Source organism: Macaca nemestrina, chromosome 4 (assembly GCF_043159975.1).
Source record: "Macaca nemestrina isolate mMacNem1 chromosome 4, mMacNem.hap1, whole genome shotgun sequence".
Lineage (NCBI taxonomy): Eukaryota > Metazoa > Chordata > Mammalia > Primates > Cercopithecidae > Macaca > Macaca nemestrina.
In genome coordinates this window covers 74,210,990-74,225,801 of record NC_092128.1, presented here as the reverse complement: position 1 = coordinate 74,225,801, position 14,812 = coordinate 74,210,990, and the positions used below count along the sequence as shown (strand labels likewise).

The window sequence follows — 14,812 nt, the reverse complement described above, 5'->3', positions numbered from 1 at the left end:
TGCCTTTTAATTTAATCTTTAGGATATTCACTCTCTTCTGCAAGATAGAATAATTCCAGGATTTCTTATGCTTGGTAGAGTACTGTTCTGATGACCGCTGTCAAATTCTTAGCAGTTTTGTTTGTTTAAATTCGAAAGTTACTTCACCTAGTTAACTGAGACATTATTTTTCTAAAAATTGAGATTTAAAACCAGTATAGATGAAAAGTAGGAAAAATTAAAGTTCAAAACTCCATCTTAAGACTTTGAAAGTTTGAACAAGTTCGAACCAATTTGATTTTTTCTTTCAAAATGTTAACCAGGACTTTTTTTTAAAAAAAACGTAATTAGTATTTTACCGTAATAAAAGTAATTTCAGGTATTGTACAAAATTCAGGAGAGAAAACCTTAGAAAACTCTAAAGAAGAAAAGGTCACCTGTAACCTCTTCACCCTGCAATAACACCAGTAAACATTATAGAGTCTGCTTTTTCAGTCGTTCTCTATGCATATATAGGTATCTATACCGTAAATATTTTTCATAGGATTGCAGATACTTTCTAAATGTTAAAAACAAGATCAAATTAATTCTTTTCGATTATTTTCTTTCCAAAGAGCCTTTAAATGTTAAATAACATTAAGTTTGCAGAGCTTTCTTTCAAGGAAATAATAGTAATTAATTTTTTAATTAAAATTGTAAATGAACAACGTTAGTACATAAATATTTAAAACCAGAAAACTGAGAAGAATTTTCTCTGGTCTCACTGTTTCTAACATATTATAGTTTTTTTTATTCTTTTACATATGAAAATATTTTCACTTTGCTTAGAAATAGAATTTTCTAAGGGAAAAAACAGCATCAATGAATAAGTAATTTAGATAAAATCTTCTTGTTATCCAAAAAACAAAACAATATTAGAAATAAAACAGAAAGATAACATTAATAGAGCAATACTTTCGGCAACATTTTTGTGTTGTCTAGAACAACAAAAACTTTCAAAACCAAAAATAAAACAAAATTAATAGATAAGAACTTTAAACATATTTTGGATATTTAATATCTACGTGAATTTTGGATTTTCTCAGATATTTATTCCTGGTGTTGACTATTTCTGCCCATTTTGCACAGGGTTGCATATACAGCAAAGAGGAGTTAATGCATATTATTTATTTTATCAAATAATAACTGGGCTTTGTATTTAGACATTTTATCTATTTTTATGAGAGTTTGCTGTAGATCTACGAAGCTGTTGATTTAACACCTATATTTAACTTCTAGTAGGGTAAGAAAATTGTATTTCAAAACAAAGTGGGATTTTCACTTGTTAGATAATAACTAGACTTTCTCTTTGGATATTTTACCCATTTAATGAAAATTTGCCATGTATTTATAAAGCTGTTGAATTTACCTTATGTATTTAGCTTAAGTTCTAGGGTTTTAGAAAAACTATTTCAAAACGAACTGGAATTTTCACTTGTGAAAGAGTAATTGCACTTTTTCTATTTGGACATTTTACCCCTTTTTAATGACAATTTGCTATAGATCTGTGAATCTGCTGACTTATTACATGTATTTGGCTTAATTTCTAATATGATAGAGAAAATATATTTCTAAGTGAAGTTAAATTTTCAGTTGTCAAATAATAACTGGATTTTCTATTTGGACACTTTATTCATTTTTAATGACAATTGCTATGGATTTACGAACCTGCTGACTTACCACCTGTATTTGGCTTAAGTTCTAGTATGGTAGGGAAAATTTATTTCTAAGCAAAGTAGAATTTCCAGTTGTCAAAGAGTAAGTGGACTTTGTATTGAACATTTTATCCATTTTTACAACAGTTTGCCATAAATCTAAAAGCTGTTGATTTGCTTCATGTATTTTGCTTAACCTATAGTATGGTGGACAAATTGCATTTCTAAGCAAAGTGGCATTTTCACTTGTCTCACAGACATTGAAAATAAGGGACAGCACCAGAAAAAACTGGTTAGAGACAACTTCAAAGAAATAAAGATAACATGTATCCAGTTTCCAACATTAGTTTTCCACTGGTGAAAATCGTGCAGTACACAAAATATGGAAGCAGTGAAGAAATCCTGACTTGTTAAAAAAAATTCCCAAGTCAAATATTCAGATTGTTTCTTATTCTAATAAGTGCAATATTTATAGATCACATTGTCTCCAAAATACCCACCTGCCTTCTTCCTTTTTCTTTTTTGCTAATTATCCGTACTCTACTCGAATAATCCTTTCCTTAAAATTCACCCTTCCATATTCTCTAAACACCCAAATGCATATTCTAACACTTATTTCCTACTCTCGGTGTAAAGAAATGACTCTAGGGGAATTGATGATATGGGTTTATGTGTTTGTTAGAAATTCTTGGGCTGGAGGGGAGATCGCTTTTACACTTCACTCCATTTTAGTCCAGAGCTTCACAGAAATGTCAATATGATGACTGCTTTCTTTCTATCCCTCTCAACCTCCCCAGCAGAGACAGACAGACAGACAGACAGACAGACATATGTGAGGGGCATACATAGACTAATACACACTCCATTTAGGCTTTTTCTAAACTTCGGAATCCAGTTCTCCAGTCTGTTATCTCCCTGATTTCCAGAAATATTAAGCATAATGTAGCAGTACAAGAAACAAACAAACAAACAAAAAATGAAGAAGAAAAAGCCAATGTTTCTAGGTATCAACAAGTCTTTTCCAATGAATATGTTTCTGATTCAAGTTTTCATGTTGGTAGGATCAGATAGAGTCTCAGTGCTCTTAAATGCTGTTACACATGGATTGCTTCCAAGATAAATTCTCTCTTCATAATTCCCAGTGTTTTAAATTTTGTAAACAATGTAACCGTATTAAAGACAGTATTAAGTAAAAAAACAAACCTCCAGTTTCCACAGCCTGACACTGGAACAACCATTTCCATTGATGTTGTATCCCTTCTAGTCTTTGTTCTGTATACATAAATATTTTTATATAATTACAATTTTAATATGTATAGATTTCTTACACTTTGTTTTGAAAGGTAAGTTAATCCTGCTGTCTGCAAAGCATTTGTCAAGGATACAGGATGTTCTTGTGTATGAGGTGGTGTGCAGATTAATTAACAGTATTTCTGTGTGAGCGGGAGGCAGACTGAACCAGCACCGGCGAGGTGTATGTGTTCTTGGGTTTGGGTCAGGGTATTATCCCTGGTTAAGGATCATAAGCCTTTGCCCTGAGTTTTCTCTTCCTCAGCATTTGTATGAATGAGTTGCATGAAGATCTAGGAGGCTTGCTTTAAAATCCAAGGATGAATTGAAAAGGGATAGCTGTTAGAAATTGATAACAATTTAGAGTTAACATGGTTTTTAAGTTGGCTGCAATGCTGTGCTGAAAGCAAAGAATATTTTATAGTAGTAAATGCATCATAATTCATTGGTATGAAAGTATGAAAATGACTTTGTATGGTGACAGTTCTTTAGGAAAATGAAGGTTAATATGAACCAGTGGCATGAGGTGGTTGCAAAAGAAAAAAAATTAGTTAGCTTCTGGTAATAGTATAGTGTCCATATGTCACAAACATTAATAGTACCCTGCTCTAATCAACCACACCTGTAGTATTGTGTCCATTTCTGGCTGTCACATTTAAAGAGAGATTTTGACAAATTAGACAACTTCCAGAACAGTCCATGGGGATGTTGAAGGGTCTGGCAATCCTGTCATGGGAGGTATCTTCACAGGGTCTGGAAGTGTTTAACTTGATAAGACTAAACAGTCAACATGAACTCTCTGATGTTTGCTTTGGAAAGTAGAACTAGCATTGGTGGGTTAAAGGTACAGATAGATTTCAACATGAGGCCTTCCTAACATTGCAGCTCAACAAAACAATCAACTTTATTTATTCTGTTCTTTAAATATCGGAAATATTCACCTTTCTTGCAATGAATATTTAACTTGAAGGCCATGATAACATTTTAGTGTTCACCTGAAAGACATTTGTGATGAGAACATTTTATTTTTTCTGATAAACTGTCTAAATAGCCCTGTGTGTTGCAAGTTCATTTCTTACAGCTTGAAAATAGCTGCAACAGGATAATTTAACACACACCCTCCTATCTCTCCCATTCTATTTCAAACATGAAAACCTGAGAAGAAAATGAAAGATTCCTTTTCCCCCTGCAAAGTGTCTTAACTTGCTTAATTTGCTTCCTAGAATTACTCTTTCCTGGAATTTCTTGCTCTGTCCGAGCAGGCTACTGAGGCTGAGTGACCGTGGATGCCGAGGGTACCTAGGGCTAGAGGGGGCAGGCTGGCTGCTGGGGCTCAGCTGCCACTTCTCCAGAGGGAAATAGGGTCCCTTCTGCAACCTCCCCTCCCTTGTGATATATCTCCCTACAAAACTTAACAGTTAAAATTTTTAGCTTTTACATAGCAAAATAAAATATTTTTATCAAATGTTTTTAACTTCTGTCCGTTTCAGGTTAGCCTGGTTTCTGCCTGGCTTAAGGGCACATTCTTAGTATCTCAAACATGTCTTGAGGCAGATTTTTCTTTCCTGTATGGTGATCTGCCTATTGATTGTTTATTTGGTTACTATATCGAACTTTGAAAATACGATTTCTTAAAATGAATTTGTGGAGTATATAAGACTTCCTTACAGGACCCCTTTTGTGAGTAGTTTTGGATTCCACGGAAGCTATTTTTATACCCTGGAGTTTCTAGTTCTTGCAAACTAAGAAGTCCAATGAGAGAGGTGAAGGAATGATAGAAAAATTCTTGTGTCATATTTTCTAACTTTTCCCTGCAGCTTTCACTTCTGCCTCACGCTTAGAATTTTCTCCTCCACTCCAGTTGTTAGGTCAGAAATGCAGTCACTTTCACTCTGACTGTATGAAGTATATTTCTAATGTTGAACAACTTTCTCTTTTCCTTATTTTCTCTTTTATAAAAGGGCCCTGTGCACTTTTGTGGGATTGTAATAATGCAAACAGCAATTTACGATGGCTTGCATCCCTGTTGTTGAAGATGCCACGGGCGTTCTTGGGCTGAGTTCATATTTCCGAGACAGAAAAGCTCAAAGATGAGTTTCTGGCTTGTCAACGCTCAGCTGGTCTACAGGTGGCTACTTGTAATTCCTTGAATGCAGTGCTTGCTTGCTCTGGCTCCGGCTCCCCTGCTTTGGAAGTAATAATCCTGTGTTTACATTTTAAAACTTAAAGATGTTACCTTAGGAAATAAATAGGTAGCCTCGAAACATTAGGTGCTGGCATGATTATTGTTATATTCTTGGAAACAATATGTTAGTAAAAGCCACAGTGCTGTTTTCTTCTTTGGTCACTCTTTGGTAGAATTTTTTTTTTTTTTGTATCTTTATCTAAGAATTTTTATGCAACGTTTATGCAATAGCAGTTTAAGTGCATTTTATTATTTAAAAACCTCTCGTGTTTAGTACATTTCACTTTGTATTTAATTGTCTTAGACTAATCAATTTTTTGGAATAGATCTTTGGCATCCTGTACCACGGGAATCGCCACGGCATCTGTTGTGACATGTACGCAGACTTTCTTTTCTGATAAATGAAGCCGCTCATTTAAAAAATGTATAGGAGTTAGGCAGTCTGGTATAAATTCTTTCCCATTCTTTAGCTTTTCACTCATTTGTCGGGTCACCACTTGAATTATTATGGAGATTTGGGGTTCAGTGCAAATTTGAAAGAAGAGATCACAGTATTTTTCTTACCGCAGTTAAAGTGGAATATTTGTTACCTATTTCTTCAGCAGTATGCATACAAGGATAGTTGCTCTTTTACCCTGGAAAGCAAAATAAGAGAAAAAATAGCACTGAGGTTTTTTATTTCTCCTTCTTAGCAAATTCATGTTTCTTGCTGTGCAGTAAAATGACATTGGCTTTTCTCTTCTATGAAATAGTTAATCAGTGTAGCACTTTTAACATCTTTTATTTTCTGTAGCTACAGGGTTGATTCTCATGAAACACCAGTACTGCAGAAGTAGAAACAGAACAGATTACTACACATGCTTATCAGAATTTGAAATGTACATTATTTTTTGTCTAACCATTTTACTGCTAGAAGTCTAGCTTACAGATATAATGATGAAGGTGCTCAAAGATACAGATAAGGGTTTTTATTATAGTATTGATAATCATAATGAAAAAAACTAGAAAAAATCCTGGTTATCTTTACTAATTAGTAATTCTTTTTTTTTTTTGAGACAGAGTTTTGTTCTTGTTGCCCAGGCTGGAGTACAATGGTGTGGTCTTGGCTCACTGCAACCTCCGCCTCCCGGGTTCAAGCGATTCTCCTGCCTCAGCCTTTCAAGTAGCTGGGATTACAGGCACCCGCCACCAGGCCCAGCTAATTTTTTGTATTTTTAGTAGAGACAGGGTTTCACCATGTTGGCCAGGCTGGTCTTGAACTCCTGACCTCAGGTGATCCTCCCACCTTGGCCTCCCAAAGTGTTGGGATTACAGGTGTGAGCCACCACACCTGGCCAGTAATTCCTTTATTCATTCATTTTTTTGAGTGTTGACTAGTTTTGAGACCCCACGCTGGATGCTGGGGAATACACAGCTCAGCTATCATGGAACTTTTTACACTAGTGGGGTTGACAAAGGACAGGGTTTTTTTTTTCAAGATTAGTTGATTAATCAAACATTTACACATATAGATGTGCCCTTAAAACTATGGTAAGTGCTACAAACATGACTAGAACTTGTAAGTAGAGGATTTGGCCGGATAGGGGGTTTAAGGAAGGCTTTTCCAAGGAAGCACTCAGATCTTAAGGATGAGTAAATATTAGTAAGGAGGGACGGTATATTTGAGGTAAAAGGAAGACCTCTGTAGAGGGCCTGGGGCAGGTTTAATATGGTAAACAGAAAGTGCTAAAAGACGTCCAGTGGAGTTGGGGCAGAAAGAGAAGGGTGAGCACAATGTTAAATGAGGCTAGTGAGGAGATCAAGGAACAAATTTTGCAGAACCTGGTAGACAGCCTTAAAGGGTTTAATCTTTATACTAAGAGCAATGGGAAAATCTTTGCAGGGATTTAACCAGGACATGATCAGATCTGCATTTCAAAAAGAGCACTTTAGCTGTTTGTGAGGAAAGGGTTGGAGGGATCAGAATAGCTTGTTGTAGACTGGTTAGGCTCCTTTAGTAATTGAAGATAGAGATGATGACCTTGTGGGCTAGGGTGGTGATGGGGAGATGAAGATAGGAGAGATATTTTAGGGGGTAAAAAACAACAGGAGTGAGTGTTGCATTGAATTTGGTGCTAAGTTTGTCAGGAGAAGATTTCAAGGATGATTTCCAGATTTCTGTCATCTACGTGAGGACAGATGGTGGTGCCACACACAGGATGAAGAAGGCTCGAATGGGATCAGTTTTTAAGGGAAAGATTATGGGTCCTAGTTTGGACAAGCTTAGTTTGAGGTGATGATAAATAAATTATGATTGAGACACAGCAGAAAACGATGTAGCCTTAAAATGTGCTATCATGTAAACATGTTCAAGATATATTCTAAGTGAAAATGTGATCATATTATGCAAAAAAGAGCATGGTATGTGTTTTGTGTGTATACACATAGAATATGGAAAGATGCCAAGACGATTAAGAGTAGATACGCTAGGCAGTGACATTGGTGGGATGGCAACAGGGATATGAGAGAGAACGTTTATATTTTGTATCTTCCTGTTTATACTATTGGAATGTATCATAGTACAATGAGAATGTATGGATTTTTATAATTAAGAAAATTAATAACAATTTAAAGCAAACATCCAATATGAGGATATTTCTTCTTTAGAGGTTACTTAGTTGGAAAGATCATGAGTGTTGTTGTATTTTTTACTGTGAACAGAAATTTTTCCTGCAGCTTTATATCCCTAACCCAACAGCTCCTACACTTGGCTTTTTAATCCTTTTCCACTAGATTGCACTATTACACTAGATTTTACATTGCCTTTATACTGTTTTTTATTCTGCTTTTCACTAATTGTATTATTCTCACAATAGTCCAACATTGTGCAAATAAGGACATTAAATTGTAATGGTGCATGTAACTGTTGCTTATGTGCATTGTTTTTGTTAAAGTTCCCACTGGTGTTCCTATTTCATCTGAGATATAGTACTGTTCCCATGAGTGGAAACCCAAACTTATCTTCTCTGGCTATTTGAGCAAAGGAGCAGAAAATACCAAGAGAAGTGAGGAACTTTCCCTTCTCCAATAACTATTCTGTCAAACCAGCACTTCTTATATTGAACGTTTAACTTTCCACTCAATTTTGATATTGTGATTAATGCAGTTGAGTCTTGCTCACACATAACTTTTTGCTTTTGTTGCATTGTTTCCTCTAAATAAATATCTAAAAGCTTATGAGAGTCAGAATATAAATATCAATGTAATTCATATCTTATTACATCAGGCTTCCCTAAAAAGGGTTAAACTGCAGCCCTCAACTTGGCTGAGTGCAGAGAATGAGGACTGGCTGAGTTGCCATCTTTTTAGCCCTTGGGCAACCATGTAGTAGAGTTTGGTATGACTGTTGCCTCTTCTGAGTAGCCTCTACTGTTGACTCTATAATATATTTCTATAGAATATCATTTTTCACATGTGTCATGATTGTGGAAAAAGTGAGAGTGCTGTATTATTATATAATGCCACCTGTAGTGATGACAGTTTTTTTTTTTCATTTGAAGATGTGTTTTTTAAAATGATTGTATTTAAGGAAATCCAACATTTTCTTCAAATTAGATGAAGAGTAAATGTAATAATAGTTTTTATTTTGGGGGGACATCACTATATGCTAGGCATTCTTCTAAAGTTCTTAAATATATTATGTCATTTAATACTCAACGGTTTGTCACTGATATGGATACTATTCTATTCCAGATGAGGCACAGAGACATTGAGTAACTTGCCCAATGGACAAAAATTAGGATTTGAACCCAGACCCTGTGTCTGTAAAGATTGATGTTAAACACTACCTTTCTGCACTACAGTTTTATTTCACTCTAAAGTCTCTTATATCTATTTTTTTAGGTTCTTCTGGCATTCTTCATTTAAAGTCTTGCTGTAACATTTCTTTTTTATTTCACTCTAAAGTCTCTTATATCTAATTTTTTAGCTGCTTCTGGCATTCTTCATTTAAAGCCTTGTTGTGACATTTCTTTTAGGATTATCTTTTCCCAGCTCCTTTCAGAGGTTGGGGTAGACAGTCCTCCTCAGTAAAGCCATTTTTTTTTCTCATAGGTTCCAAAATTTAAAGCTTTCTTCTTTCAACAAATTGTTTTTGTTCTTGTTTTGGTGCCTGTAGTACATGAGATTAATTTCCACTGCACAGCAATAGCGTAGTAATGGTGATGGGAACTTTGGTTTTCTATATGAAAAAATATATATAAATAAAAATGTATATATCATTTTGTGTAAGTACATTCTATGATTGCACAACAACAAAATCACCTAACAATGCATTTCTCAAAAAGTATCCCCATTATTAAGCAATGCATGACTGTATTTGGGGATAGTATTGATGTGTTCATGATATAGACTTTGCAGTCAGCCACGAAATGGGTTCAAAATTCAACTCTGCCACTTAGTAAACATAAGACCTGGGGTAAGTTAACATAATTTTCTTAAACTTGGTAGTCTCATTGTAAAATAGAGTGAATGCTACCTACTTCACATAGTCATTGTAAGGATTACATTAGTTAATATGTGTACAACCGTTAGTGTAGTATCCAGCACTTTGTATTTAAGACATTGTAGCTAAAGAAGAGAAGTAATAGTGAACTTACACTTTTTAGAGAGAAAAATATAAAAACAATGTTTCGGTGTAAGAAACAATTTTAAAAGAAATAGGGAGAATTACATAGAAGAAGGGAAGAGAAAAATGTAGAGGGTCAGGGAGCAACATAGCAACTTGGATGGGGATGGTAAGAGAAGGGAAGGGATGCAGGACACGTGAGCTATATAACTAACTTCTGAAAACAAAGTCTTCCATCCCCCTTACAGTGAAATATGAAAGAGACAGATGAAGTAGTGGACAGAGAAAGACTTGACAGTTTGGTTTTAAGGTGAGTATGATAATCAGATTAAATTTCATTTGACATATCCTGCTGTTTACTTGGACAGTGATGTCTGAATAAGTTATTATTTATTATTTCCATTCCTTGATATTCTGATTAGCTCATCAGCAATCAGTCACTATTCACAGCTCTTCAATTACTTTTATTAAATAGCAATCCTCTCCTCCCCCAGTCAGCAAATTATTCAAGTTTGGGTAACAGTAATATCTCTTCAGAGATTGCTTGCCCCAGGCCAGATGAAATGTAGTTATGCTGCTAGAAGACTCAAAATGAATCATGGAATCTTAAGACAAACTTTAACTGTCGTATGGTTGCTAGGGAAGGTGAAGGCATGCCAGCCACCTTTGGATTAATTTAGGCTTTGATGATTTTAAAGGGGGAACATTGAAAATATGATTAAATTATGTACAGTGATATCCTGGCTAATTGTGTGAATGCTTTCTTAGCTTAGGCTTTGTAAATGCAAGATACATATGATTCTTTGTTTCTGTGTTTATGAACCAGAGTAAAACTCACACCCAGATGTAATTGTAATGTAGATTTCCATGAACCTGGTGAGCACAGTGGTGTTCTCTTCCTTTTAGGATTCCTGGGGATAGTCCAGTGTCTTTGGAGGAAGTTCAAGAACCGGTCTGTACAAGTCTGACATATCTTTACACATTAGATTTAATCTTGAAAAGTTGTAGGTAGGATAAATATTTTAAATATTGAGTCATATTTTTCCATCCTAGAGAAATTCATTCTCACATTAAAAAATGCATTGGTCCTTTTCTAATGAAAATTAAACTTTAAAATACTAGCCTTTTTCAATGAGTACTCTGTACTTGTCAATGTACAGAATACAATACTTTTCTATACAAGAAGTTAGTCAAGTGGATCCATGATATTGGACACACAATTAAAAATAAATAGTTATTTCCCTATTATTAAAGTTTCTCCCTCAATATGTGGGACTTGGTTTAAGCACATCATTTGTGGCATCGTGTCTTGCCTTTAGTGATATTGCTTGGGGAGTAGAGCCATAAAACATTATCCTTTTATTGAGATTTATTGGACTTCAGTCTTCTGTGGTCAAAGTAGGACTTCATATGGATCAATACAAACTTTCAAAAAATGAATGTGCTCAAAAGCAGTGCTGTCCTTGAAATAGAGCAACGTCTGTGTGTTGTGTTTAAACTATTCTACCCTGCCTCTCTGTTTAAACAGTTGAGACACCAATTCAGTTTGCTTTTTGAATCCTGTAAAAGCCAACTAGGCTGCCCTTCTACAGGACCTGGAAAGTATGAGCAATGATGCATTGATTCACTAGCCAAGGACATGTAGTGGTGTTAATTCTTATGCTGGGTTAGTCGGATTCTAAAAGCAAGGGTGTAAGAAAAAATTCCATAGACCTAAAGTTATCCTAATTAATCCTTTAAATCGCCCATAAGGCATAATATGTGTAGTTTTGTGTATAAAACTCTGAACAATAATTTTTATGCACAACATAGTCTGAGAACCACTGAGCTAGAATAAAGGAAGGAACAAAAGAGAAACTGTCTGGGCACTCAACATGTTCTTTCTTTATGGTAACTACCCAGTTCATGGAGAAATGGAGAGTTCTATAGAGTGTCTGCTTGCCTGCAGGATTTACTTCATTATGCTTTAAGATTAAGCCCCTATAATCTTCAGACACATTAATAGATTGATTTGGTTTTGTAAGGATTGAATTAGACAGTATATGTGAAAGCACCTTGCTCAGGAGGTGGTGATGGGAAGCAGTTAAATCTAAATGTTGCTTGTCATATCCACGCAGTTAAATCTAAATGTTGCTTGTCATATCCACACATACATTGTTCTTTGGAACATTGTAGAGAAGAATTTGGCCACCTGTTTCTTGTCCTTCTAGTTGGGATATTCCACTATCCAGCAAGGTCTTGTATGTTTTTGCAGATTGGCTGTATCTGTAAATCAGTTGGAGGTTGGAATGGGTAGGGTTTTCACTTCTAAGGTCAGCCCTACATTTGTTGCATATGTAACTCAGGTGATAGTTTATATTTCTTTGGGTTCTGTAATGGCTCTTCTGTCTTCTAGAGTTCACAGTTTTGTATGTGAATTACCTGGCGGAACTGTGTAACCCACCTACCTAGACTCTCCATGGTGAAGTCATGAATATGTGTTTCAGAATTTTTTTACTATGTATATTTTGGGGGTACCTGTGAATATGTATTTTAGGGGAGCTGCCTATGTGATTCCTATGTAACTAGCATGTTGCTTTTGGAACATAGCCATCAGGATAACCCTGGGGGTGGAGTATTTTGTCACAAGAGACTATTAATATTTTTGATCCTGTTTTAGCTTAAATTATTGGGAAATGCCTCCTGTATTATTCATCTAGATTTAAAAATACATAACTTCAGTTATTAAATACATTAACCATTTATTAGAGAAATTCATAACATTGGTCATTTAGTAGATAAAATTAATATTCTTAATTTGATGTATTTTTAAAATTGAATACAAATTAAGTAGCTTATTTTGGGGGGTGTTGTGGATTTTGATTTGTACTCCTAGGTAGCACTGACATGATCACCTGAGGTTTTGTTTGTTTTTAATAACCTGGGTTTAATAACTTTTTAAAATTTTAATTATGGATATGTAATAATTGTACATACATAAAGGGCACCTGTGACATTTTGATACAATCATCCAATGTGTAATGATTAAATTAGTAACCTCGGTTTTAGCTGGCTGCAGTGGTCTGAGCAGTTGTTGTAGTCCTAGCTACTTGGGAAGCTGAGGTAGGATGATTGCTTGAGCCCAGGAGTTCTAGTCCAGCCTGGGCAACATAGTGGACCCCATCTCTAAAAACACTACCACTACTACTACTAATAATAATAATCTGGGTTTTGAATTGTATTCTTTTCTCATTTTGAAGGGTGAATTTTTCATAAAGTTCAGATTTTTACTGGAAATTTAGTTTGAAAAGGAAATATGCCTTTTATCTCTGATTTATTAAGGTGGGGAGCTCCTTTAAAGTGAAGTTTGCTATACCCCACTAACTGTTGCTGTCTCTACTTTCCTTTCCCTTTCTCATGCCCAAAGCATTTTCCTTACTTCCATATGCTTTGTCCTACCCATTCTACCTTTTCTTGGATTGTATCTTATCAGTTATGCTCCTGTTCTTTATCCTTAATCTCTTTCTCCCCCCTTACATCTTTTCCTCTATTTAGATACAAAATATGTCATCCCTACTAAAATAAACAACCTTCTGTCCACCTTGCCACTCTTCAGTCTATCATTTGATCTTTTTGATTCCCTATTCTGACCAGTGTTCTTGAAAGATTAACTGTAATTTCTGCATCTATGTCTTGACCTTTTGCAGTTTGGCTTCTACTCTCACCACTTTATCAGAACTCCACTTTCAAGGAGTCACCAGTAACTTCTCACTTTTCAAATCTAGCAGTCTTTTCTAAGCTCTCATCCTCTTTGACCTTTTTGCAGTAAGTGAGGATGTTGATCATACTCTCCTTCTTGACATGTCTCTTCCGTTCCGTTGGCTTATGTGACTCTTCAGACTTCATTTTTTAACCTCTGTGACTGCTTCTTTCTTCTTTCTTTCTGAATCATCCTCTGCTTTTGATATGTTAATGTATTTATTAATATGTTGTTTTGCTTTTGCTGTCCCTCTTCCTTTTGAGCATTCTTCCTTACCGCATACCAGGTCCAGAAGCTAGGACAGGCTGGGTGTGGTGGCCCACACCTGTAATCCCAGCACTTTGGGAGGCCGAGGTGGGTGGATCACCTGAGGCCTGGAGTTTGAGACCAGCCTCAACTCCATCTCTACCAAAAATACAAAAATTAGCCAGGCATGGTGGTGCACGCCTGTAGTCCCAGCTACCCCAGAGGTTGAGACCAGAGAATCTCTTGAACCCAGGAGGTGGTGGTTGCAGTGAGCCAAGATCGTGCCACTGTACACCAGCCGGGGCAACAGAGTGAGACTCCATCTCAAAAACAACAACAACAACAACAACAACAAAAAAAAAAAAAACGAAACAAACACACAGAAGCTAGGACAAATCCCCTGGGCAATTCTTGGGCTGAACTGAATCCACAAGGAACTTACCTAAAGTAGCCCAATGGAGAATAGGATGGAGAGCCAATATTGTAATCAGAAAAAAATGGTGCCCAAATCTATCATGTCTAAAATGTAAGGGTGAAAAATCAGAGAGTAGACAGCAGATTGGCAGTTTGGATGATGAAAAATAGGATCAATGAATGGGTCAAGAACAGGAACATATATTTGCTCCAGATCACTTTCTATGTAAGAGCCTGATGTATGTGTTACTAGGGAATCACACTAGGGCTTTAGCTTCAATAATCATTTCTTTGGAGAAGAACTTTAAATCTGTATGTGAAGCTCCATTACATTATCTTCTTCTCAAATCGTTTCACCTAGATATCCAACTAGTACCCTAAGTTTAACATATCCTGAATCAAATTAATCTTCTTTCTCTTGAAACTGACTTTTCTGAGGTTCCTAATGTATTGCTATTCTATGTCATTCTAGATAAAAACTTCAAAGGCATCTTTGATTTTCCTTTTATCCTTACACCTAGCAGTTTGAAAAAGTATTGTCAGTATTATCTCCATGTTGTCTTGTAATTGGCACCACTTTTTATTTCCTTGTGCTTTACCCTGACTGCTATCTGACACTCTTGTGGTAGCCCCTATTTAGTATTCCTTAACCCCTATCC

At 35.7% G+C, this 14,812-nt stretch overlaps 1 protein-coding gene across 18 annotated transcripts in view; it reads left to right on the top strand.

The window, feature by feature from the left end:
• Nucleotides 1-14,812, top strand: part of LOC105475528 (sarcoglycan epsilon) — a 71,336-nt gene that overhangs the window by 1,631 nt on the left and 54,893 nt on the right. For 3 of the 18 annotated variants that reach the window (XM_071094848.1, XM_024790950.2, XM_024790948.2), the window contains exon 2: nucleotides 10,003-10,064. The exons of the other annotated variants lie outside the window; for them this stretch is intronic. The gene's annotated coding sequence lies outside the window, so the exon portion shown is untranslated. The remainder of the gene's footprint in view (nucleotides 1-10,002; nucleotides 10,065-14,812) is intronic. 18 annotated transcript variants of the gene reach the window in all.